The sequence below is a fragment of the Hyaena hyaena genome, unplaced genomic scaffold (genome assembly GCF_003009895.1).
Source record: "Hyaena hyaena isolate Hyena2069 unplaced genomic scaffold, ASM300989v1 scaffold_2, whole genome shotgun sequence".
Classification (NCBI taxonomy): Eukaryota; Metazoa; Chordata; class Mammalia; order Carnivora; family Hyaenidae; genus Hyaena; species Hyaena hyaena.
Window position 1 is genome coordinate 1,128,438 of NW_024080634.1, and position 27,043 is coordinate 1,155,480.

A 27,043-nucleotide genomic window follows, 5' to 3' on the forward strand; every position below is an offset into this window, starting at 1 on the left:
ATCATGAGCTGAGCCGAAGTCAAAGCGTCAGATGCTCAGCGGACTGAGCCAGCCAGGCACCCCCCCAACCCCCACCCCCGCCCAGTGTATACTTCTTAAATCTTTACGCAACAAAGCAGAACTGCCTTCAGAACCAAACCTTATCGGTAGTGGGTCAAATACCGACCCCCTTCCACCCCCACACACAAAATTCATATCCACCCAGTTGTGTCCATATAACTTCAGAATGTGACAGTATCTGGAAATAGGGTCTTTGCAGATAAAATTAAGATAAGTTCACAATAGACAAGCTCTAAGTCCAATGACTGGTGCCTTACGAGAACGGAAGAACCAGAGAAGGGGGTCATGTGAAAACACAGACAGAAACCAGGTGTTCGAACCATAGGACACGGGATGTCAGGAGTTACCAGGAGCTAAAATCTTCCCCAGAGCCTTCGGCAGGAGTATGAACCTGCCAACACCTTGACTTTGGACTTCTGACCTCCAGCGACATGAGAGAATAAACTTCTGTTGCTCTAAACCACCAACTTGCTGGTGGTTTGTTCCAGTAACCCTGGAAAATGAATATAATCCACAAGCAAAAGTCCCAGAGATGAGATGAGACAAGATCAACACACAAAGGATCGCTATGCACTGAATGTTTGTGTCCTTCCTTAAAAATTCTGTGTCGGAGACCTTGAATCCAACGTGATGGTAACTGGAGACAGGGCTTTAGGGAGGTGATTAGGTCATGAGGGTGGAGCCCTCATGAATGGGATTGGTGCTCTCACAACACAAGAAAGAAATGACCTCTCTCTCTGCCAAATGAGGATACAACATCCCTCTGCAAAGGAGGAAGAAGGGCTCTCACCAGGAACTGAATCAGATGCACCTTCATCTTCGACTTTGAGCCTCCATAAATGGAAGACACAGGAGTGCCCGGGTGGCTCAGTCGGTTAAGCGTTCAACTTCGGTTCAGGTCATGATCTCACAGTTGGTGAGTTCAAGCCCAATGTTGGGCTCTATGCTGACAGCTCCGAGCCTGGAGCCTGCTTGGGATTCTGTGTCTCCCTCTCTCTCTACCCTTCCCCATTCACCCTCTATCTCTGTCTCTCTGTCTCTCTCCCTCTCTGCCCTTCTCTGCTCATGCTCTTTCTCTCAAAAATAGACATTTAAAAAATCAAGAAAAAAAAAAGAAATGGAAGACATTAACGTCATTTAAAGACATTTCAGCAGCCAGCCTACGATATTTTTGTTACTGCAGCCTAAGCTAACTCAGGAGGAGACTCTGTTAAGGAACGTATATTCCCTTTCAAATCCATTTCATACTCGGGAGTTGGGGATGGGGGCTGCGGGATTATGAAGAAAAACTGAAAGATAAAAATAATTTCAGGAGCACCTGGGTGGCTCAGTCAGTTAAGCAAGTGGCTTTTGATTTCAGCCCAGGTCATGATCTTGCGTTTGGTGAATTCAAGCCCCGTGTCAGTCTCTGCACTGATAGTGCAGAGCCTGCTTGGGATTCTTTCTCTCTCTCTCAAAATAAATAAACTTTAAAAAAAAAATAATGATTTTAAGATATTATGAGCAGTTTCCTTATTTCCTAGGGCAGTGGTTCCTAAGTATCAGTGTGCGTAAGCCTAACTTGGCAAGAGCATTCAAATGCAGATCATCAAGCCCCCACCCCACACCCTGATGCAATAAACGCTGTATTTTCAACAAGTGCGCCCACGTTCTGACAAAGCTGGCTTCCCGATCACACTTAGAAGGACTCCACTCGGAGCTCTACAATTCTACATAGAATTCAAACATCTTTTTGGAGAGGCTCAGCTATCTCCCTCTCCAGGCTGGTCTCTCAAGCCCCTCTCCAGCAACGCCAAAGCACATGATCCCTTTGTGACTGAGTTCACACTGTGAATGCTCCCGGAATGTCCCACACACCTCCACCTGCAACCCCTCCCCATGCTGGGCTCCCCCTGCACTCATTAGCCCACACCTCCTTGCCTCAAGCAGCTCTCCCTGACGACTCAGTGATCTCTTGCTCATTTGGGCATCATCTCGAGAGCCCACTACGAGTGAAAGTTGTTGGTACAATGGGACAAAGTACACAGAGCTGATCTTTTTTTTTTTCCAAGTGTTTGTTTATTTTGCAAGAGAGAGAGAGAGAAACCACACAAGTGAGCGGGGAGGGGCCGAGAGAGGGAGAGAGAGAATCTCAAGTGGGCTCTGCACTGTCAGTGCGATACGGGACTCAAACCCATGAACCACAAGATCATGACCTGAGCGAAAGTCAGACACTCAGTGGACTGAGCCACCCAGGCACCTCAGAGCTGACACTCTTGTAGATAAAGTGAACATACACAGTGGCCACTGGAGCTGCACTCAGGGGCCAGACCACCCGGCCTCAAATCCCCAGACCAGCTGCTCGGTCCCTCAGGGGGCTGTTGTTCAGGCTCAGCGAGTCAATACACGTAAGAGTGCAATTAAAAGGTCGTTATTAAATAAACAAGATAATTTCAGATTTTAACACGTCCTGTGAGGAAAATTCACAGGGGACCAAGACGGAGTAATGTGGGACTCTCTCTCGGGAAGGAACTCATAGGAGGGGGAGCGCTATTCACAGTAGCCCTTGAAGGAGCTGTGTCATGAGGCTTGGCCAGTCTCAGGATCCAACTCTGTTACTCCAGCTCCCAGATGACAAAGTCCCAGATGGTAGACGGCCAGCACGTATGTGTGCAACTCGCCTCTTGGCATAGACTTGGATATTCTCATCAGAAAGATTTTTTTTAACATATTTATTTTGGGGAGAGCACAAGCTGGGGAGGGGCAAAGAGGGGGGGCCAGGGATCCGAAGGGCACTCTGTGCTGACAGGCTGACAGCAGGGAGCCTGATGCAGGGCTCGAACCCCTGAACCCACCAGATCATGACCTGAGCCGATGTCCGATGCTCAACTAACTGAGCCACCCAGATGCCCCCTCATCATAAAGATTTGAGCTAGACTGTCCTTCGAGCAGCTGACAGTTACTCGCATGCCCAGAAAGGAAGGACAAGCCCCTGGAGGCTTGGCTGTCACCAACCGTGACCAGCCTCGGCTACATCTGACACCATCCTTTGGGAATCTGCAGAAATCCCAAGGGAAACACTGCAGGGGGAATATGAGTTCCACACACCCACCCGGGAACAAGGACGGGAACTTTAATTATCAATGTCGATGTGACTTCAACCGGATCCACGCCCCCGTGAGGCCTGCTGACAGTCGGATCCCAAGCCTGCAAATCTGTGCCTCTTCTATTACGCAGTGAACTACCGGAAGGTGAGAAGGCGTCCATCTTTGAACGCACACAGACTAGAGCGAAGGGCATGCAAAAAACGTCACGCTGGATGAATAAAGGAATGTATTTGCAAATGGCCCTGGACAGAGATGCATTGAAACACAGCATGATGGTCAGATCGCCCTGGAATGGTAATGGCTGGGCCTTGCTTGCTACGATATTCGTGATCATCCCATTGAATCCTAGACCTCAACCTGGGAGATGTATGATGAAATGTGCCCTGAAGCTCTGAGGGATTTGTCCATAGCTTCCCATCTATGTCCCAGGCAATACAGTGTGACAGTGACTGTCCATACAGGGCGTCTCATTACAGCCCTCTCTACCGAGAGGTCTGGGCCTGGAAATATTGTAGCCCCTAGAGCTGCTAGCACCATTCAACTCCCTTCTGCCTGTTCCCCAACTTTCCGTCTCCACATCCCCATGAATCTATAAGAAATGCCTGATCAGGGGCACCTGGGTGCCTCTGTAGATTCAGTGTCCAACTTTGGCTCAGGTCATGATCTCACAGTTCATGAGTTTGAGCCCCACATTGGGCTCTGAGCTGTCAGCACTGAGCCTGCTTGGGAATCTCTGTCTTCCTCTCATTCTGCCCCTCGCCCGCTTACGCGCGCGCTCTCTCTCTCTGAAAAATAAATAAATAAACACTAAAAAAAAAAAACCTGCCTGATCATTTACTACTTAGAAAAGCTCTGCTGGCTTCCACACTGACTCCTCCTTCCAGAAGAGTCTGGTGCCCTCTAGAAGGGACTCTGCAGGATATGCTACCTCTGCCCCCACTCACAGTGGGTCAGGGTCAGGAGCAGAATGCACAGATGCCTCATATGGGAGCCAAGGTCCTCAGAATTAAAGGTAGACATTCTGAGGTCTACAGGACAAAACTTCTAACCTTTGCTTTAAGATGCTTTGCAAACTGGAGGCAACCTACCCTTCCAGACTCCTCCGATGGCCATCCTCTGGCCGCCCTCCGCACCGAGGTCATGAGTGGCTCCTTGATGCTCCTCCCCCACGAACACTCCAAGGATCTTTGCACTTTTGCTCAAGGCCTCTTCTTAGAAGTTGCTTTCCCCCCATGCACACATTGGCTTCTTCAAGAAATTTTACTCATTTTTCAAAACCTTAATTGGGGCGCCTGGGTGGCTTAGTCGGTTGAGCGTCCAACTTTCACTTAGGTCATGATCTCGCGGTTCGTGGGTTCGAGCCCCACATCTGGCTCTGTGCTGACAGCCAGCTCAGAGCCTGGAGCCTATTTCAGAGTCTGTGCCTTCCTCTCTCTCTGACCCTCCCCTGCTCACACTGTCTCTGTCTCTCTCCTAGAAATAAATAAAAAAATATATATATATTAAAAAAAAAACCTTAATCAAACGTCCACCACTCCCTAAGGAGTCCCTGGGGTGCTTCAGGGAGACCCACCCATCGCCTAGCATCTTGCCAACCAGCACTGGGTATAGACAGAATGTCTGCCCTGCCACACGGTGAGCCCCTCAAGGACATGGGCTGAGTCTCACTCTTTAATGTGTCACCACCGCCTAACACCATCACTTCGTAAACACTGATTGAAGGGATCTCCCGATGTGAGATGTGTGGACGGGGCTGCCTTCAAGGTGCAAACCTGAAGTCAGAGAAGCCTCTCTCACCTTCCGCCATTATATACTTCCAGAGGATCCAAGTTTCCTCCAGTACAGAAATCAGCCTTAGTGATTAATATCTGTGTAATAATTCAGTTCATGCCCATCTTCCCCACAAGACTGAGAGCATTTGTACCACCAGGGGACGGGTCTGGTATTCACTGCCAGATCTCTAGGCCCTGGCCCTGCATGTGGACCAAAGCATGAAGAACGCCCAGATGGTGATGTATGAATCTCTCACATGTGAGATCAGCTGACATCGTAGAAAGTTATACAAAAACCTTGCAAACGTTATGCTGAGTGAACGAAGCCCGTCACAAACGACCACACGTTGTATGATCATATTAATGTAAAATTCCCAGAAGAGGCAAATCCACAGAGACAGGAAGTAGATTAGTGATGAGGGGGTGGAGGGAAACAAGGAGTAAATGCTGACATACAGGGTTATGAAGTGGGAGGGGACAGAAATGTTCTGAAACAGACTGTGGTAATAACGGCACAGTCCTGAGACTATACTAAAAATCTTTGGATTAGACACTTCACGTGGTGAGTTGCACGGTAAGTGAATTGCATCTCAAAACAGTTGTAGAAATTCTACTGTTACAGATATTCAAAAATGAACTCTGCTCAAGACAGGCGAATGGTATCTTTAGGAGCAATCACGAACACCTTTAGAAGACATAGGATTTTCTTTTTTTATTAAGAGATGCAGACATTCTTTTAATTAGTATCCAATAGCTAGCATTTAAAAGAATACCTGAGGGGCACCTGGGTGGATCAGTTGGTTAAGCGTCCAACTCCGGCTCAGGTCATGATCTCAGAGTTCGTGGGTTCAAGCCCCGCATCAGGTTCTGTGCTGACAGCTCAGAGCCTGGAGCCTACTTCAGACTCTGTGTCTCCCTCTCTCTCTGACCTTCCCCTGCTCATGCTGTCTCTCTCTCTCTCTCAGAAATTAAAAAACAAAAACAAAAAAACATTAAGCCAGACACAAAAGGACAAACACTGTGTGATCCCATTTATGTGAAGGACGCAGGGGGACAGGAATGCGACTGCTGTCTTACACGTCTGGAGTTTCTGTTTTGCGAGCTAAAGAGCTCTGCGACTGCCTGCACGACCAGGCACACTCAGAGACGCTTGAGGTGGTGACTTTTATATTTTGTGTATTTTATTTACCACAACTGACAAACAAGAGAGGCGACCTCAAGCCCCCTGGCACTCCCGCCCTGGTCAGATTCTCCAGCCTGACTCTTCCAGACCCAGCAGGAGGCCCAGGTCAGGAGAGCGGGCTCTGCTCGGTCAGACGTCACGGACAGAGAAATCAGAGGGACTGAAGCCACCGCTTCTAAGACATTTCAAGAATTTTAACAAATCTCGGTACACAGATCAGTAAAACGGAGGCCGCCCCATAGGTCTGGGTCTTGTCCAGCCGGGAGGTACCTGGGTGGCTGTACATGACACCTGGTGGCTAGTACACCAGACTGCCTTCTCCGGGACAGAGCCCCCCCAGACTTAACTGAGCATAGGCATCAACCCTGGGATCAACTTCTTGGGAAAATGCCGCTTCTGGTTCACCCGGGAGAAGCCCCACCTTCCTAACAAGCACCCAGATGCTGCAGCTGTGATGCTGGTCCCAGGCACCACTTGTTGACACTTCAGGCAGCCACGGTAGGGATGAAAGTCCACACCCACTCCTTTTCCCACACGAGAAGCTACTCTCATGGGCTTGGGGCTCCATGGAATCATTCGATTTTCAGTAGAACTAAGCACCAACCATAAGCCAGTAAATCTCGGCTCAACGTAACCTAAGTGAGGAAACATACATGTTCTAATTTTATGATTTATGAAAACGTGAAGTTTGATTTATGTTAAAACTGGGTCAGCAGGTTGGCTGCTTGACTGTGGGCAGGTGGGGAAGAAACCAACTGTGGTCCACTCTTCAAACAGAATATTAAATCTGACTTACGGCTCGGAAGTCGGTAGAATCTGGTCTAGTATTTGCTTCACCAACTCGACTCTTGGCAAGCCACAGCGGCCACAGCCACAACGCAGACAGAGCCCAAACATTCTGCTTTACAGAGAATCATAGACAACATGGTTTCTTCACCTTGACTGTCATCAAGGTTTCAATTCATGCCAGTACCTAGTGACAATTAACCAGGAAGAAAAGTCATCTCAGCAGTAATGACAAGAGGTTTGTAAGGGCCGAGTCTGCGATCAGTGGGACAGGATACAGAGGAAAAGATGAGCAACGAGAAAAAAAAATTGACAGATAATGTGCTTAGGGTTAGAGGTCACCTTAGAAACTTAAAACTATTCTGGCATGGAGACGACAAAACATCTTTAAAAGAGAAAGCAAAGAATCGGCTCCTTGCAATCCAAGACTATCCCAAAATACTCTACAGAAACTAAGCGTGGCTACTGTGCAACTTTGCACCAAATGAGCCTCTAACTTCGCTGCCGTCGTTAATGCCCGCTATATGTGTCAACTCATTAGCCCTTTCATTGCGTTGCCATGACCATTAGCAAGGCCCCAAAATAGAAGAAGGTAGTTTACCTATTACTCACAGTATCTATTTAGTGATTCTCTCAAGGTTCAAAGCACACACCTTCCACCAGTCTTTGCTTGCTGCGATGTTGATTTAATTTTTAGAAAATGCCTTTACCTTAAGGGACAAGGAATAAACAATTCAAATGTCAAAGCAGAGAGAACACAGTACCAGAGAGTGCTCAGTACCAGCCACAGTGCAGCAAGACTTCCCATACTCTGTCTGGTGGCGTGACTGATACAACCTTTTCTGTGCAAACTGGTAACACATAAAGACTCTTAAAAACGTTTAGATTCTTTGATCCAATAATTCCTCTTCTGCAGATCTATCCTAAGGAAACGATCCAAAATTCAGAAAAGGTGCCACATGGAAAAAAGATAGCCACTGCGAGGCAGAGAAGGACAAATATCATATGTTTGCACGTATAGGAGGATTAGGAGGAATTTGACGGGGGAACATGGGGGAGAAGAAGGGCGGAAATGGTGGGGGAAAGGGAGAGAGGCAAACCATGAGAGACTCTTGAATGCTGACAAAAACTGAGGACTGATGGATGTGGGGGGCGGGGAGGATGGGCATGAAGGAGGGCACTTTGGGGATGAGCACTGGGTGTTATGTGGAAACTAATTTGACAATAAACTATTTGTAAAAAAAAAAGATAGCCACTGCGGTATTTTCTAACAACAGGATAAGAATTACGGGAAGCCCTGAGGATTTGGTTCCTTGTCGCTGTGTTAAATGGGAACTGTATTTCCTAAAACCCCCTCTCTTGGACGGTCCTGGGTTAGGGTCAGCCATGAGAGGAGTGTGTCCAGGATCTGAAAGCACAAGTGGAGAAGCGGACAGGGTCAGGGTGGTGAGCTCCACATGAGGCTGTAGTGGGGCCACAGCCCTTCCAGCACCTGAGGTAGGCCCATGTGAAGCCCCAAGGGTAAAGGGGCTTTACCATGGGGTCTTCTGAAGGTCACCCCAAGTCATCGAGGTGGAAGGTGATGAGAGACAGACTGAGCTTCTGGGTGTTGTGGCTCTTCCAGCTCCAATCTTTTCTCCCTGATTACATGTCCAGCCAGAGGCACACAACAGCCTTCCAGAGACTTCTCCCAGCCCCTAAAAATGCATGGGGTCACATTCTCATGCTTAATTCCTCTTCCACATCCCTCACTGTGATGGTTACTCTTACAAGTCAACGTGACTGGACCAAAGGATGCCTAGACACTTGGTAAAACATTATCTCTGGGTGGGTCTGTGAGGATGTTCCTGGAAAAGATTAGCATTTGGATCAGTCGACTGAGTCAAGCAGACGGCCCTCAAGGATACATGTGGGGAGCATCCAACCCACTTGGCTGATGGCTGAATAGAACAGAAAGGTGGAGGAAGGGCAAAGTCTCTGTGTTTGAGCTGGGATATCCATCTTCTGCCCTCAGACACAGGTGCCCCTGGCTCTCAGGCCTTCAGACTCAAACTAACACCACTGGCTAGCCTAATCCTTCAGCTAGCAGATGGCAAGCAGATAATGGGACTTCTTGGCTTCCATAATCGCATGATTATGGATATATATGGAGATATATATATCTATATGTCTGTATCTCCATATATATCCATTCTGTTGGCTGTCTCTCTGGAGAACCCTAATATAATCACCAAACCCAAAGTGAGGCACAAAATGCACGCAAATGAGTTAAGTAAACCTCACTATAGCCCTCCATGTGATGTTAAACACTTGTTAGAAGTTAAAAAACAAAGTATTTAAAGACCACTGTTTGCTTACAATGGGAAAAAATATCAAGCTAAAATCAAATTTATTATTCACACTCTATAGAATAAAAACCAAACAGAAAGAAGGCTACATTCAAGTACACCAGAAAGGTAAACAGGAATTCAATCTAGGTGGAACTAGGAATTTGCTTTCCTTTTCTAGTATTTTCTAATTTAAAATTCTTTAATTTAATTTTAATTTAAAAATTAAAAAATTAGACATTTTATGTAAGTTCTCAGAACTAAACTTCTTTAGGGTTATATGGAGAAGCAACCCCGCCCCCCGAAAAAACAAAATAATATTGAAGGAAAAGAAAAAGGCGGAGAATGGACACTACCCATCTTTAAGCCTTTCTATAAAACTACAGTAATCAAGACATTGTAGCAAAAGAACAAATTAGCCAAAAGTAGGCAAACAGATCAAACGAACAGGACAGAGAGCCAAGACACCGCTCTGCATAAAGAACTGGACGAACTGATCTCTGACAAAGGAGCAAAGAATATGCAATGGCGAAAATTCAGTCTTTTCAACAAATGGTCCTAGAAAAACTGGACATCCACGTGCAACCAGAAGGATCTAGACACAGACTTTGCACAAAAATTAACTAAAAATGGATCACAGACCTAACAGTAAAATGTAAAACTTCAGTGGGAAAAAAATAGCTGAAAAAGATCACATAGGAGAAAATCTCAACCACCCTGGGTGTGGCGATGACGTTTTAGATACACCAAAAGTATGATCCATGAAAGAAATAACTGAGAAACTGGAGTTCTTTAATATTAACAACTCCATGAAAAGAAATCTCAAGAGAACGAGAAGAGGGGCACCTGGGTGGCTTAGTCGGTTAAGCGTCCAACTTTCACTTAGGTCATGATCTCGTGGTTCGTGGGTTCGAGCCCCGCGTCGGGCTCTGTGCTGACTGCCAGCTCAGAGCCTGGAGCCTGTTTCAGTCTGTGACTCCCTCTCTCTCTGACCCTCCCCTGCTCAGGCTGTCTCTCTCTCTCTCCTAGAAATAAATAAAAACATTTTTAAAAAATTAAAAAAAAAGAGAACAAGAAGACAAGTCAGAAACTGGAAGAACATATTTGCAGAAGACACATCTGGTAAAAGGCTGTTATCCGAAATATGCAAAGAACTCTCAAAGCTCAAAATAAGAAAACAAACAACCCAATTTCAAAAATGGGCCAAAGACCTTCACAAACACCTCACCGAAGATGGACAGGAGGCAGATAAGCACACGAGGAGATGTTATACATCATATGTCACCGGGGAGATGCAGGCTCAAGTAACAGGGAGACACCACTCACTTTTATCAGAATGGCCAAAATCTAGAACACTGACGATGCCAAATGCGAGCAAGGATGTGGAGCAACTGGAACGCTCCTTCACTGGTAGAAGGCATGCAAAACGGTACAGCCACTTCGGAAGACAGTTAACTGTTTCTTATAAAACCCAACAAACTCTTACTCTCCACAATCCAGCCATCACACGCCTAGGTATTCACGTGAAGGAGTTAAACTCTTAGGTCCACACAAAAATCTGCACACAGCTCTTTAGCTCAGCTCTATTCATAACTGCCAAAACTTTGAAGCTATTGAGATGCCCTTCAGTAGGTGAATGGGTAAGCTGCAGTGCATCCAAACAGTGGAATATGATTTAGTGCTAAAGAAATGAGCTATCAAGCCCCAAAATGACATGGAGGAAATGTAAATGCAGATTACTAGTGGAAACAAGCCAGTTTGAAACGGCTATGTACTGCAGGAATCCAACTATATGACACACTGGAGGCAAAACTATAAAAATGATAAAAATATCTGTGGTTTCCAGGAGCTTGGGGGAGGAAGGCAAGGATGAATAGGTGGAACGTTGGAATTCTGGGGCAATTCTGTATGATTATTATAATGGTACATACAGGTTATTATAAATGTGTTCAAACCCATAAAATATGCAAGACCAAGCGTGAACCCTATGTAAACTACCGACTTTAGATATGATGTGTTAAAGCAGGTTCATCCGTCCTAGCCAACGGACCCCTCTGGTTGTGAATGTTGGTAAAGGGGGAAGCTATTTACATGGGGGACAAGGAGTATATAGGAAATCTGTACTTTCTGCTCAATACTGCTGTGACCCTAAAAGTGCTGTAAAAACTGGTCTATAAAAAAATTAGTCAATTTTTTAAGAATCATTATATACAGCAAGAATTAAATTCTAAACTATTTATTTCCCCCTTAGGTTTTTTTTTTTTTTTTTACATTTTGTTTGTTTGTTTGTTTGTTTTTAAAGTAAACTCTCGGGCACGTGGGTGGCTCAGTCAGTTAAGCGTCTGAATTCACACAGGTCATGATCTCATGGTTCATGGGCTGAGCCCTGCATCAGGTTCTATGCTGACAGCTCAGAGCCTGGAGCCTATTTCAGATTCTGTGTCTCCCTCTCTCTCTGCCCCTCCCCCACTCATGCTCTGTCTCTCTCTGTCTCAAAAATAAATAAACAAAAAAAATTTTTTAATAAATAAATAAATAAAAATAAAGTAAACTCAACCCCCAATGTGATCTCACAACCCTGAGATCAAGAGGCTCACGCTCTACCTAAAGAGCCACACAAGTGCCCCCTACGTTTTGAATAAATCATAAGAACTTTTTTCTAATTTAAAAAAAGGCCTTGTTTTTGGTGTATATCCAATAGAATGGCAAATCTGACTTTATTCCATTTCACTGCTAGAAACTACCTAGCTATTTTCCAGGAGAGAAGTCGAACTTCTTGGCATGATCTGGATACTCGTCTTGCCAGCTTACTGATCGTATGACCCGGAAAGAAGAATAGCAAGCATGACATAATGACAATGATCATAACTGTGATCCACTTGACTGCTCTACACTGTTGCATGTGATTCTCTCGGCATAAAAACGCTCTCCTCCTCACCACGAGTCATCTGAAAAACCACTCGCCAGTTAAGGCTTCACTTGAACTTCCTTCATCCAAAGACCCACCTGACTCTCCAATGGCATCAGCCTCCTCTTCCCAGTTACCCCTAGATATACTCGACTTGCCTGCAGCCGCTCTGGCCAATCCATATGGAATGAGTCCATCTCCAGTTGGAGGGCTTGTTAAAATTCACATTGCTGGGCCCCACCCCCAAAGGGTCCGGGGTGGGACCCCAAGAATGTGCATCTCTAACAAGTTCCCAGATGCTTAATGCAGATGCTGCCGGTCTGGGGACCACACTGTGAGAACAGCTGAGGAGACCGGACCCTTGAAGGTGAAGACTGTGCTTTACTCATCAGAGCGCCCCAAAGGCCCCAGAATGGTGCTTGGCACTTCGCAGGTGCTCAGAATTGGTTAAAGGTATTTTGATTTATTTTACTTTTTAAAATAATATGGCCAACATCACTAGGGTGCAGTACATAACACAATGTACAGAGCTAAATGGAATTTTATGACTATTTTCTTGTTCATCCTTTTGTGAATTCTAGAAACCTGAGTAAGTGTGAGGTGAAAAATGCCAAAAATCCAAGATTCCTTGCATTTGGACATACTTTGTGAAAAGCTCTCCACATTTTATGTCACTGCTGTGCTTGCTCTGTGGCTCCAGGCACCAGAAAGTGAAGGCAGAAACAAGGAGATGGATAGAGAACACTGGCTCTTCTTTGGCTCCCAACTTTCTCAACGGTATAAGCCTAAATAAACCACTTTCCAAAATGCACTGCTGTCTCTTTTATTCTGCCCCTCCTCGACCTGTACAATTATATGGTTGACTGGCAGTGCTAAGTCCACAAGTAGCACTCAGGTACTCTCACCTTCAGGCTTATAAGTTACCTTCCTGATAACAGTGGCCACCCCCTTCCTAGACATAGCTGCGAGCCCAGCTGGGGAGGCCGTTAAAGGAATCTGGACAAGAGTAGAAGCAATTCCTCTTGTGAAGGCTGGGAAGACGTCCCGGCATGCATGATTTGAGAGACGAGGGCACAGGGAGAAAGATTTTTCCAAGGAAACAATGGAATCAAACACACAGAGGTGTTAACACATATGGCACGTCCCAGCCACACGAAGACGCCTGCCCTGCAGCTGAAATGTACCATGTAATGGAACCAGGACCGGAAAACAATGTGGGGTCAGACAGCGGAAGGTCTAAAACACCATGTCACAAACAGACTCTAATCTGGATGTCGTAACTCCTGTCATAGGAGAGTGACAATGATCAGACCCGCGTGTCGGAGAAACAAGTCTGGGGGGCTGAATAAATGAGAAAGAGGCCTTGGGAGAGCCATGCTCTGCTTTCCTGATAACCAAAGATATGCTGAGCGCAACTGCAAAGGAAATGTGAAACACTCAAGTTGGTAGAGGTAGGTCTTTATCAACTACTTCATTTTCTCTTTTCCTCCTATCCCAGATCATTTCCAAAACAACTTAACGTAGGTAAAGAACTCATTGAAAACCAGACCTCTTGAGAGCCAGGGAGACAAACAAGTGTTCCAAGATATGATCCTGGACTTTAACAGATAAGAAAGACTTCACCAGGATGAACGATGCCATTTATAGTTATTGCTATTAGCATGATAGACTTTGCAGAGGAGCAAAAGCCAACATCTTCCAAAATGCACCTTACTCCCAAGTTAACAACATGTTCGGGTGATTAGAACGAGCACACTGGTTACAGAGAGGATGAAAACACACACATCAGTTAGGCCCTTTGTGAGGACAGCTTCTGAAAATAGATCAAGCAATTTCATTGATACTTCCAAATGCAGTTGTGTGTTATGGCCCATACTTCTAGTTCAAAGAGAGAACAAGGCCTACTGAACTCCGGAAACTCGAGCTTTTCTTTTAGACCAATTTTCTGAAAACATACGAAGAGAAGGCAGCAAATTAAAAAAAGGAACTGATCCCTGATGGCTGAGAAGAGAGGTTTTAATTATGCTTTAAGGTAAGGGTGATAATTGACTTACATTCTGACACATGTGAACACCAAGCCCACATGCACAAAACAACTTAATTATCCAAGACGTTCAGGGAATGTGCTATTATTCTGTGTAAGTCAATTTACCATGCAATGAAAGCTCAGTATTTCCAAAAGTCCGAACTTTTATTTTTAATTTCTTAAAAGCTCTTTCAAAAGGGAAAGAAAGCATTGTCAAATATATTACAGATCTTCCACATCCAGCCAAGATGAAATAGCAGGAGCCAGATTTATACACCCTCCTGAAATGATTTTTAGAAAAATGAATGGAATATATGAAACAATGGTTCTCAAGACACCAGACAACAGGAGCCCAGGACAGTGACCCCCAACAGACTGGACACAGATGCGGGGAGCCCCACCATTGCCCAGGAGAGGGAACCAGGTAGAGCCGCCCAGAATGTAGGAGACCAAGCTCAAATGGATTACGTGCCACCTTGCCATTTGAAACGAGCAGGCCATAGAGCTCACTGAATGCTGAACCATGTGTTTCTTGATGACAAATGGTCACCTGGTATTCTGGTACATTCTAGCACAGAGAAGACCCTGGCGAAGAGCCGGAAAGCCTTCTTCCCGACACTCCTAAACTCAAAGTCCAGGTGTGGCTTCAGAATGATTTCTGATTTCCTCTCTTCCTAACAGATCATTGCCCCCTCTCAACATCAGCCCCAGATGATGTACTTCCCAACAGGCAGAGTTCACTATGTCTCCCATTTTCCCAATTCCCAAACTCCATGGCACAGGGAGAAGGGGGCAGTCTCAGTGAAAGACCCACAGGCTCAAGAAGGAAGCCAAGAACACCACTGAGCCATCTGTGTTAACAGCTCGGCCTTTCCCGCTCTCTGTGCTGTTCTGGGCTTGCCAGACTGGTGACCTCTGGGCCGGCAGGTGGTAGGCACACAGTGAATAATTACTGACTTCATTCATTCGTTCATTAGTAAGTGAATAAAATACTGTGGTTAAAGGTCTCAGGCAATATGTATCTTCTTTTCTAAATTGATAATCTATTCATGTTCAGGTCAACCTAAACAGACCAGTGAGAAACCCGTCTGTTCCAAATGGACTAATTTCTTCACTTCCTCACTGACGGCAATCCCCAGGGATCACATTAAGAACTTGAGGGCTGCTGGCCGTGCACCCCTCTGCCTGTATTGAACCTGTTTATAGAGGAACAATGGAATCCACATTCCACAAAGAGCAGCTTCAGACTTCAGTCTTCAAGTCTGTATCTTTTTATTTTTATTTTGTAGTCTTTATTTTTGAGAGAGAGAGAGAGAGCACAAGCAGGAGAGGAGCAGAGAGGGAGACACCAAATGTGAAGCAGGCTCCAGGCTCCGAGCTGTCAGCACAGAGCCCAGTGCGGGGCTTGAACTCACGGACCGTGAGATCATGACCTGAGCCGAAGTCAGATACTCAACTGAGTGAGCCACCCAGGAGCCCCCATTCAGTCTTCAGGTCTTTAAAACCAACACCCAACTTCATTCAAGCTAGCCTTTGAAAGGCTCCTACCCCTAGGGTTTAAAGCAATAAGGTAATGCAACCATAAAGAAAGGACCAGGGGGAAGTGAGTCCTAGGTCGCTCACACCCCTCTGCTATACACAGCGTTAATAATAAAATAACTTCCACTCACATAACAACTAACAGATCAGTGACAGAACTGAGCAGGCAACTCCCATTCACGGCCCAGGAAGTGATGAGGAAAGTGGCCTGGGCTTTCTCAGTCCTTCTTTGACTTTGGGAACTCCTGGCCTGCCATCAAGACCCTCTCTCACAAGCCACCTGCTCTGTGAAGCCTCCCTTCATATCCGTAAGGAAACTTGGCCCTTCTGTCCTGTGTCATCCCACAGAACGTTAGCTCGTCCCTGCGCCAGCACATCCTCCACCGTGGGAAGTGCTTCCATCCACATTTCCATCCACCTACCTGCCTCTGGTTGTGTCGAGCTCCACAGCTGCCACACAACAGCCACCTGATGAACAGATGACCTTTGTCCCCAGTAATGTGTTCACTTAGACGAAGAAACTTCATCACTGCAGCTAACATTAAAACATTTACATTTTTCTCATCTCAAGTCACCTGTCTTTATTAAAATCTGGAAAATATATCAAACACTAGAGAAAACAGTCCTTTACTGTTAACACTGCCAGCCTTCCAAGTCTATTTTTGGTATAAATATAACCAAGTTAAGGTCATATTATATATGCAGTTAGTTGTCTTGTTTATTTTATTAACATACCCTAGAAATGTTCCCGTGTCATTAAAAAAATTATTTATGTTATATGGATATTCTATCAATGATTTAAGTAAGTAGAGATAGGGGCGCCTGGGTGGCTTAGTTGGTTAAGCGTCCGACTTTCGCTTAGGCCATGATCTCGCGGTTCGTGGGTTCGAGACCCGCGTCGGGCTCTGTGCTGACTGCCAGCTCAGAGCCTGAAGCCTGTTTCAGTCTGTGTCTCCCTCTCTCTCTGACCCTCCCCTGCTCAGCTGTCTCTCTCTCTCTCCTAGAAATAAATAAAAATATTAAAAAATAAATAAAAAATAAATAAATAAGTAGAGATAGAGGAACTGAAGGGACTCCATTTTATTTTATTTATATTTTGTTTTCTATTCTTTTTTTTAAGGGAGTCCATTTTAGAAAGACTCCATTTCTGTTATTTCTCTGCCATGCCCCATTTACTCACGTTCTATATTTTACCTGGCCTCTGAGTAAACCAAAGAAGCTATGTTCCTGCTCCAAGGAGGAAGCAAGAAAGTTAATCATTCTCTGAGCCTCATTATAGGGCCCCCATACACCTGACAACATCTAAGAAGAACCAGGTCCCAAGTATGTTCCAGGGCATTAGCCTCAAACAAACCTTGGTTGACACTGACGTCAATACCTGCTACCTTTGGCGACTGACCGAATGACATTCCCCTTCGACTGGACCCTACCCTGGATGCCTGAAGGAACACATACCCTGGACCCCTTTCCAAATAACCCCCTACCTCACAGTGATGAGGAAACTCTCTTCTTTCCCAAGTCTCCCAGATACTCTGTCTGCCTTAGTCTGCCACATACACTATTCAGTAAACTCTGCCCTCACTTTCTCCTGGCTTTGAGCTTGATTTCTCTCTTCCTCAAAGCCAAGGAGCCTCTTGGCTGGTCCTGAGGGTTCCCCCTCTGGGTCCTTGGACCCAGCCAGCCTACATCAATTTCTTCATTTTTGGACAGTTAGATTAGTTCTAGTAGCTTCGAATGGACATTATCTTGGAATAGACTACCTATGGATAGATCTTTGCATAAATCTCAGATTGCTTTATTAAGAAAAGGTCCACCACTTGGAAGTGAAGACAAAGGAGCCTGCGAATAAGCAACTACCTTCATCATCTAGTCCTTACGAAGCCCCTAAGCACCAAACAACAAAAAGGCCTTAGAGGGGACCATATTATTAAGTCACACATACGGATTTGTGGAGTTGACACACTTATGCTGTGTTTCTCAAGCAGGGCACTGGAGAGAGTTAACAGATCTGTGCACAGACACCTACCTTAAACTAACGTGTTAAGGCGTAAACTCTTTTTCTTCTTTTCTTCCAGCTATCTCTCTCCCATATCCTCCTCTTTACTCCCTACTAACCGTGCAGAAGCCCTTTCAAGGTCAAACCAGAGTTTCAGAACCTTGGGACTATTGGCATTTTGAGCTGGATAATCTCTGGTCATGAAGAAAGTAGAGGGGGCTCAGTGCATCGTAGGATGTTTAACACAGTAGGGGTCCCTGGCCCCCCACCCAGTAGGTGTCTGTAGCAAACCCCCGAGCTGCAATAATCAAACTAACTCCAGACACCGCCAAATGTCTCCTGGAGGGCAACTTCATCTCTGGCTGAGAAATGCTGATTAAATTAACCACTTAGTTACTTGATGATAAAGGCAGGGATATGGCCAACCAGAACTGAGAATCTGGTCTCAGCTACTTTGCTAACTATAATCAACTGATGGTGTTCACTTGATATCATGTTGGGGGGGGGGGGGAAGGGGGAGAGGGCTACAGGTGATTGGTGATGTCTGCCATGGGCCGGGAATGGGTATTTGCCACCTCCATTTATTCACCAAAAAAAAGCTGAACAGGAGGTGGGGATTGGCCCAACGTTCAAAACTTGCCTGCAAAGAGATCTAGTGCCATCTGCCCTGGAGTCTGTAAGATAAATAACAAAAGCCTTACATGCATCCTACTCTTTAAAATGTATTTGAGGGGTGCCTGGGTGACTCAGTCAGTTAAGAGTCCAACTTCGGCTCAGGTCATGATCTCATGGTTTGTGGGTTTGAGCCCCACATCAGGCTCTGTGCTGACAGCTCAGAGCCTAGAGCCTGTTTCAGATTCTGTGTCTCACTCTCTCTCTGACCCTCCCCTGCTCATGCTATCTCTCTCTCAGAAATAAATAAAACATTAAAATTTTTTTAAATAAATAAATAAAATGCATTTGAGGGGCGCCTGGGTGGCTCAGTTGATTGAGCATCCAACTTCGGCTCAGGTCATGATCTCAAGGTTCATTAGTTTGAGCCCCACTTCAGGCTCTATGCTGACAGCATGGAGCCTGCTTCAGATCTTCTGTCCCTCTCTCCAGCACCTCCCTGCTGGTGCTCGCTCTCTCTCGCTCTCTCTCAAAAATGAATAAACATTTAATAAAATAAAATTTTAGGGGCGCCTGGGTGGCTTAGTCGGTTAAGCGTCCGACTTTCGCTTAGGTCATGATCTTGCGGTTCGTGGGTTCGAGCCCCGCGTCAGGCTCTGTGCTGACTGCCAGCTCAGAGCCTGGAGCCCGTTTCAGTCTGTGACTCCCTCTCTCTCTGACCCTCCCCTGCTCACGCTCTCTCTCTCTCTCTCTCTCCTAGAAATAAAAAAAAAATAAAATAAAATAAAATAAATAAAATTTTAAATAAAATGCACTTGACTGATAACATCCTACGAAATGATCCTTAGGAGAAACGTAATTGTTTCGCATTAATTATAAACTTACTCTGGGTGCCTGCAGGGCTGAGTCAGTTAAGTGACTGACTTCAGCTCAGGTCATGATCTCACAGTTAATGAGTTCAAGCCTCTGTCTCTGTGCTGACAGCTCAGAGCCTGGAACCTGCTTTGGATTCTGTGTCTCCCTCTCCCTCTGCCTCTCCCCCACTCACACTCCGTCTCTGTCTCTCAAAAATAAGCGTTAAAAAAAATTTTTTTAACTTCCTATACTATCTGAGCAAGCTGTGCATCATCAAAGGCTGGTAAGAAACGGAGCTGACTCTACCCACACAGCCTCAAAAAGCTGGCAGCATTGAACGTTAACCCAAAAAAGCCATAATTTTCATGAAAGAAAATGGAACCACGTTCTTCTGCACCATGTAATCCATGTGTAAAGAAACAGAGAGAAGACGCTCTCCAAAAAACACTGGTTGAACAATAATATAAGGACCGATGGAGAACAAATCAAGATGACAAAGAAGAAAAGTATGGATTACTTCTACTTCCGGTTGTGAACAGGCTCTTGATTCTCCACAACGTAACCCTGCACCATTACTAACCTCCCTGTGCCTCAGCCTCGGTTTTCCTCATCTGGTAAAACAGGAATAAAATAGCACTAACACCTTCTAGTGTTGGTATGATGAGGAAGTAATAACCGAGGCTAGAGACAGTAAGCGGTCTATAAATGTTAGTTAATACTGCTTGATGCCAGGACTATATTCAGTCTAGAAAGCATCCACCAGCCTGTGTCATATTTGCCAGTAACTTAGCAACGGGTGGTGTTGAGAAACTAGAAGCCCAGAAAGTCTCATTCAAAGCCTCGGTATTCACACCCTAGTTTCCCCTTACAACTGCAATTTTCCCAAACTGTATCTCACTGCAGGTCCAAATATTTCTTTTCACTCCATCAACTTTCCTTGCTGGAATTTAGGAAAACTGTCTACACTTGTCCCTCCCCATCTCACATATGCCCCTAGCCTGATTTCTGACAAAATGAAGTAAACTTGACCCATTTCAAAAATCACAACACAGGGACACCTGAGTGGCTCAGTCGCTTAAGAGGCCAACTCAGTTTCAGCTCAGGTCATGATCCCAGGGTTGTGGGATCGAGCCCCACATCAGGCTCTGCACTGAGCATGGAGTCTGCTTAGGATTCTCTCTCTCCCTCCCTCTCTGCCCCTCTCCCACTCGTTCTCTCCCTCCCCCCCTCAAAATAAAAAAAAACTTTAAAAATAAAAAATACAAATCACAATACAAATGGCCAAGTCAGTAGCAGATCTTGTCAGAGTCTTCATGCTCCCAGATCAGTGATTCTAAGCAGACGAGGTTAAGAAAATCTTCACGCCTTCAATGAGTTTGAAGAGACAAATGAGAGAGAGAGAGAAACCATCCATTGTAGTTAGTTGTGGAGGGAAAGCAGCACACCTCCCATGCTCCCCGTTCTGGTCTCCAGCACCCCATTATGGAATGAGGCACCAGAAGGTAAGATCCTAGTGTGTTCCCAAAGCAGAAAAATATCAACCAAGATAATCACAGGCCATGGAGAAGAAGAGATGATAACCCTCACCATTTGACGAGCTGATCTGAACGGGTCCACACATTTTACCAAACCTAGAACATGGACAGAAAAATCAACTGGGATTTTGTCTGTTCAAATTCTCTTTTCATTTTGAAAAGACTCGCTTTTTTCTGTGTGAATAAGCCCAGCATGACAGCATCATGGAACCTTGGGTCTAGAAGATACTTGGCAATCATTCTACACATCATTTCTCAAGATGTGGTCAAAGCAACTCCCACAACAGAATTACATGGACACTTGTCTGAAATGAAGATTGACAAGTTGGTGTTGAACAAACTCATACCGTCTTCCTCTTGTCTACATTTCTCAGCCTCTTTGAAAGAGAAATGTGACCAGGTGACTTGATTCTACCCAATAAAATGGGAGGGGAAAAAACTGTGTCCTCCTCATTCAAGCCTTTGTGCTCTCTCCCCTCCCATGATTTGACTCACAGGAATACAGCAATCAAGGAAGACAAGTGTTAGAATGACAGGATCACCATATTAAAGGGGACTGGACCCTGGAATCACATTTGGGAGAGAACATTACATGGACAAAATATAAACTTTGTTGGGTTAAGTCACTGTCATTATGAATTTTCTCTCAGGAGTTCGCCTTCCCTGGTGAATAATGCAGAGGTAGTGTCCTATCTTAAACATATCAAGTAAGAATCTAGAGGATGTTAAAGAAAAGCCATTCTGACAGCTGTTAAAGTGGTAAGGAAGACATTATTGGAGATTTTCAGTAGGAATATTGTAAGAGGGGAGAGAAGTCAAACTCAAATACAACAAGAACAAGTGGGGATTTATAGCAAAGGAGCAAAGGAGGGGGTCGGTGGATAGAAAAATCAGCCAAGGAGACATCAACGGGGATTCCTACTAAATTGGCATAACAAGATTCTTGGTGAAGGCAGGCCAAGGATGTAAAATGTGGGGGGTGAAAAATTTGATCAGATATGGAGGTTGGGGATAACTTAGCAGGATTCTTTGCAAAGACTGGGCAGCAGGAGCCAAGGTCAAGGCTGAGGGGGGAAAAAATGCTCAATGAAAGAGAGCTGATTAAATTCAGTCCCGAAGAGAGACTTCATCAAGGTGGGGCCCTGGAATCCTGCAGGATTAACCACCTCATTAAGATTTAGGAAGGGAAACCCTTCGATACCAGGTCACACAGGCAAATATTGCAAGAGCCAAGACCAGGAGTCTCCAATGACCAGTCAGGTTCGATTCAGTACAAGGAACCAATATACTAAATATGAAGTTCAAATGTGACCCTATCCATGTAGGTGACCCAGGATCGAAAGCAACTTTTAACTACCGTAGAGTAATTTAACAAAAAGCATCCCTACCCTAAAAAGTGGCAATCCTGGACTCCTCCCCCTTCATGGGGCAGCTTTAACTCTGCCGAACAAAGGAAAGAAGGTCTGGGAAGGAACGGGTTACAGGAGAACCCGGAGTGGAGCAAGGCCAGGCCTGCAAATTCCCCAACTGCCTATAGTCACTGGGAATAATTAGACCCTCCGGTAATGCGCAAAGAATATGAACAGACTTTTCAGAGCCAGATCCCAAGACATTATAAAACAATAGGAAGTGGGGAGAGACAACATTTTCCCACAAGACTCTCTCTCACCTTAGAGAGCCATGTACCCCCACAGTGCAAACGTTTCAGAACTGGGTTCAGAGCCCATCAACCATTCTTCTATATATCCTAAGTTAATGCTTTGTCCTTTGAAAAAGGGGCTGAATTTTTTGAAAAAAAAATCTTAAGTTTATTTATTTACCTTCAGTGAGAGAGGAGGATGGGGAGAGAGAGAGACAGAGAGGAGGGAGAATCCCAAGCTGGAGGCGGGGCTCGAACTCGCGAACTGTGAGATCATGACCTGAGCTGAAATCAAGAGTCAGACGCTTAACTGACTGAGCCACCCAGGCAGCCCTGAAAATGGTTTTCAACAAATAAATCATGCCGAGTGAAGCATGAATATTCCTTTGGTGCCTTCTTCTGCTTCTAGCCTCTTCCCCTGCCTTGCAAATCCGCCCACTGAAGACCTGATGACCAGCAAGCCCTGCGTGACCATTTTAAATGTCCCCTTGTAAGAAACTCACCTGACCCACCACCACCACCACCGCTGGAATAAAATCCCCAGACCTTACACTCCTGTGGCCCAAGCTGTGAATCCCTTTCAGCTTTTAAAGTATAATTTGACATGCTTCTTTGGGACAAAGGCGGGGGGGGGGGGGGGGTGCTTCTTTGGGACAAAGGCGGGGGGGGGGGGGTGGTAATAATTTGACACGCTTCTCTGGGACAAAGGCGGGGGGGGGGGGATTCTATTACATAGTCGTGGTTTCTACACTGAGCCCTGAATTATTATGGTTTTCCAAGTTTTCATTCGCAAGCAGGCTAACCGTACCCCTCTGGCAAATCCCTAAAAACCAGGATTTGGAATTCACTGAAGGCAGCACAAGTCTGACTCGTCATGTAATAGAAAACATCAAACAGAGCTGGCTCCTATGCTGCCCATTTACAACATATTTCATGAGAGCCGGACCTCAGGAGTGAAACCGCCCAAAAAGCCAAAGAGAGAGGCCACAGTCTATAGACCGTTCCTCCCTGGGCCCTCCTCAGTCTCAAATTAAAATGGCCAAGAGGACAGAAACTGATGAGATTTCATTAAGAGAAAAGACTCAGGAAAATCAATCTTAAGCAGGTTAGCTCCCAGAAACAGGACCCGTGTTTATATAGACAGCATTAAAGACACAACAGCAGAAATTACAACAGTGGTTGTCAAACAACTTTTAATACACTCTCCCAAGCGGACGCACTGCGATCCAGAATTTACAGTGGCTCTTCCTACCGTGAAAAAGCACGGCACAGACAAGCCTGCACGTACGCAGGAAAACAGCTACTGAGGAATACAGCTTCCTGATTTAAAAGTAATAGATCGATAAGGCAGGCTTCTACTCAATTCCCTACCGCGTTAAATTGCAGAGGAGGGGTGCGGTAGCCACCACGCCACAATGGTTTTTAAGGATAGGGGGTCCCGACTAGTAAGTTTCAGGCTCCTGCTCTGGGAATTTACAAGGAAATAATTCAGGATAGATGACTAATTGCTACGGTACTAATTTCATATTCACATTTCCCACAAGCAGTCAGGCAAAATTTGTCAGCTTGAGGAAAATGAGACTGGACTGTTTATCAGGACCTCAGATAAATAATGACATAATATCCAAATTAACTGGAGGCTGCCTTTAAATATTTAACAATAAAAAATATATACCTCAGCAACCCTTTCTAAGAATAAAAGAAAAGTTATTCAATGACTGCTTTTGCTACAGACAAGTTTATACTCAGTAACAACTAAGTAACGTTTCTAATGGAAACATCACCTAGTATACGGAATGCATCAAATGTCCTAGGCTAACGTGAGAAAAGTCTATGGTGATGAATGGATCCTGACTTTGAACAAAACTCTTAAATTCCAGTGCCTCAGTTTCTTAATCTCTGAAATATTTTTATTTTTATTTTTATTTTTAGTGTTTATTTCCTTTTGAGACAGAGAGAAACACAGTGTGAGCAGGGAAAGGGCAGAGAGAGAGGGAGACACAGAATCCGGAGCAGGCTCCAGGCTCTGATCTGTCAGCACAGAGCCCGATGCGGGGCTTGAACTCATGAACCCACGAGATCATGACCTGAGCTGAAGTCGGACACTTAACCGACTGAGCCACCCAGGCGCCCCTCTTAATCTGTAAAATAAAGGATCTAAATACAGTTTATCACTATGCCCTAGCTTTAATATCCTGTAATGCCATCACAAGCCTTACCGTGGTTAGGACAAGTGTCTTCCAGAGTGTTCTTTAACCACAGATCTTTCATATTACATTTTGGTTTTACTGAAGGGAGGGCATCGTGTGCTCCAGAAGACTCCTTCATGTAAGGTGCACATTTTATGGGAAATGGTCTGGTAAATCAAGGAAATGTTAGGCTTCCCCTGGCCATTCCAAATGTTGTCTACAATTTCAATTAAAACAGACTCAGGCCTTTAGCAGCCACATAGTATCCTGACTCTTGTCACACGAGCTGCCCCATCACTACCTACCTGGCAGAGATTTCAGACACTCAAACTCCTGGCAACATCCAAAAATCTGTTTTATCTTTTTTTTTAAATGTTTATTTTTGAGAGAGAGTGAGCGAGACAGAGACAGAACGCAAGCAGGGGAGGGGCAGAGAGATAGAGGGAGACACAGAGTCCGATGTAGGCTCCAGGCTCTGAGTTGTCAGCACAGAGCCCGATGCGGGGCTTGAGCCCAAGAACCATGAGATCATGACCTGAGCCAAAGTCAGACGCTCAACTGATTGAGCCACCCAGGCGCCCCAAGCCTGTTCTATTTTTAAGAGGCCCACAATACCCCAAATCCTTACAAAACTCCAAGCGTTAACTTAATGCTACCATCTATTCCTTCCTGGGCTGGAACGTGACTACGGAATTTATCAGCTAGCCTTCCCTGACGCAGGGAGACAAAGGCAGTCAGGAGGAGGGGGCAACGGAGGGGAGCCAGGTTTTGTTGCCTGTTTGGGCTCGGGCTTTGGGGTGGGTCATTTCAGGAGGGTTTTGTTAGTTTTTTGTTTTGTTTTGTTTTTTAAACTCAGCCATCAGCTACAATTCCTGCAGCTAAAACCTATAAGCAACCTCTTGCAGTTACGTAGGAAGACGGGTATGTGAGTTCTGGCTATCCCGTCTGCCACGACCCGGACGCCCACTGGAGGGGCAGAGGTGGCGTGCCCTATGTCATGTGTCCCCATGATCCCGTGCACTCACTCCCACAGGGCTCACTGGACCTGCAGGGGAAGTCTGCACACAGCCTTTCTTGCTGGGACAGCACCGCACGGTCAAGTACAAAGTGACAGGTACTACTGAATGAAGAACAGGGAGCCCCGAGTCCGAATGAGAAGAACGCAGAGAAGACAAAGGACACGGAGAAAACACGGAGCGTCCACAACATACCGATGAGAGGTATTCATTCGCCACAGTCGGGAAGTGGGACAGGGAGGGTCTTCCGCTCCAGTGCTGGCCCCGCACAGCACCCAGGCCACTCTCCACCAGCCCACCAAAGCCATTTCTATCCAGAATGCTACAGGTGTGCTGTGTATCTTCAATGAGAAATGCTACAAGCAGAAAAGTTGTAAAGCATGCAAATTAAAGCAAAACAGTAAAGTTCAAAAGGAAATACTTTATTCATCATAAAAGCCGGTGTTTAAAGAAAAGCAGATTTACTGAGAAGTGAACAGGGTGGCCAAAGACATGCTCAGAAATTCTGGAGTGGACCAAGACCTGCAGCCTTGTTTACTATTAAGAATTCCAGGTCAGGGGCGCCTGAGTGGCTTAGTCAGTTAAGCGTCCGACTTTCGCTTAGGTCATGATCTCGCAGTTCGTGGGTTCGAGCCCAGCATCGGGCTCTGTGCTGACTGCCAGCTCAGAGCCTGGAGCCTGTTTCAGAGTCTGTGTCTCCCTCTCTCTCTGACCCTCCCCTGCTCACGCTGTCTCTCTCTCTCCTAGAAATAAATAAAAATAAAAAATTAAAAATTAAAAAAAAGAATTTCAGGTCAGGAGCGCCTGAGTGGCTCAGTCAGTTGAGCATCAGACTTCAGCTCAGGTCACGATCTCACGGCTTGTGGGTTCAAGTCCCGTGTCAGGCTCTGTGCTGACAGCTCAGAGCCTGGAGCCTGTTTCGGATTCTGTGTCTCCCTCTCTCTCTGCCCCTCCTCAGCTCATACTGTGTGTGTCTCTCTCTCTCAAAAACTTTAACAAAAGTTAAAAAAAAAAAAAAAAAAAAAAGAAGGTCAGGTTAGGGGATTCTGAGTGGCTCAGTTGGTTAAGCATCTGACTTCAGCTCAGGTCACAATCTCACAGTTTCTGGGTTCAAGTACCAAGTCGGTCCCTCTGCTGTCAGCACAGAGCCTGCTTCAGATCCTCTGCCTCCCTCTCACTAAATAAATAAATAAACATTAAAAAAAAAAAAAGAATTTCAGGTTAAGATAATGATACCAATACCACCCTGAACCTTTATAAACCACAATTATTAGGGACATTTGGGATCCCAAATAGGACAATAATAAAGAAAACAAGAAGAAGAGAAAAAAGGATGAAAAAATGGGGAAAAAGAGCAGAGAAGATGGAGCAAGCAGAGGAAGAAGGAAGAAACATTCCTAAGATCACTGAAAAACAACTGGATGGGGCACCTGGGTGGCTCGGTTGGTTAAGTGTCCAACTTTGGCTCAGGTCATAATCTCACAATCCGTGCGTTTGGGCCTCACGTTGGGCTC

General features: G+C 45.4%; 1 protein-coding gene across 4 annotated transcripts in view; it reads right to left on the reverse strand.

The window, feature by feature from the left end:
- The window catches only part of TIAM1 (TIAM Rac1 associated GEF 1), a 394,669-nt gene that overhangs the window by 271,648 nt on the left and 95,978 nt on the right, over positions 1-27,043 (reverse strand). For 2 of the 4 annotated variants that reach the window (XM_039229048.1, XM_039229023.1), the window contains exon 3: positions 6,898-7,074. The exons of the other annotated variants lie outside the window; for them this stretch is intronic. The gene's annotated coding sequence lies outside the window, so the exon portion shown is untranslated. The remainder of the gene's footprint in view (positions 1-6,897; positions 7,075-27,043) is intronic. 4 annotated transcript variants of the gene reach the window in all.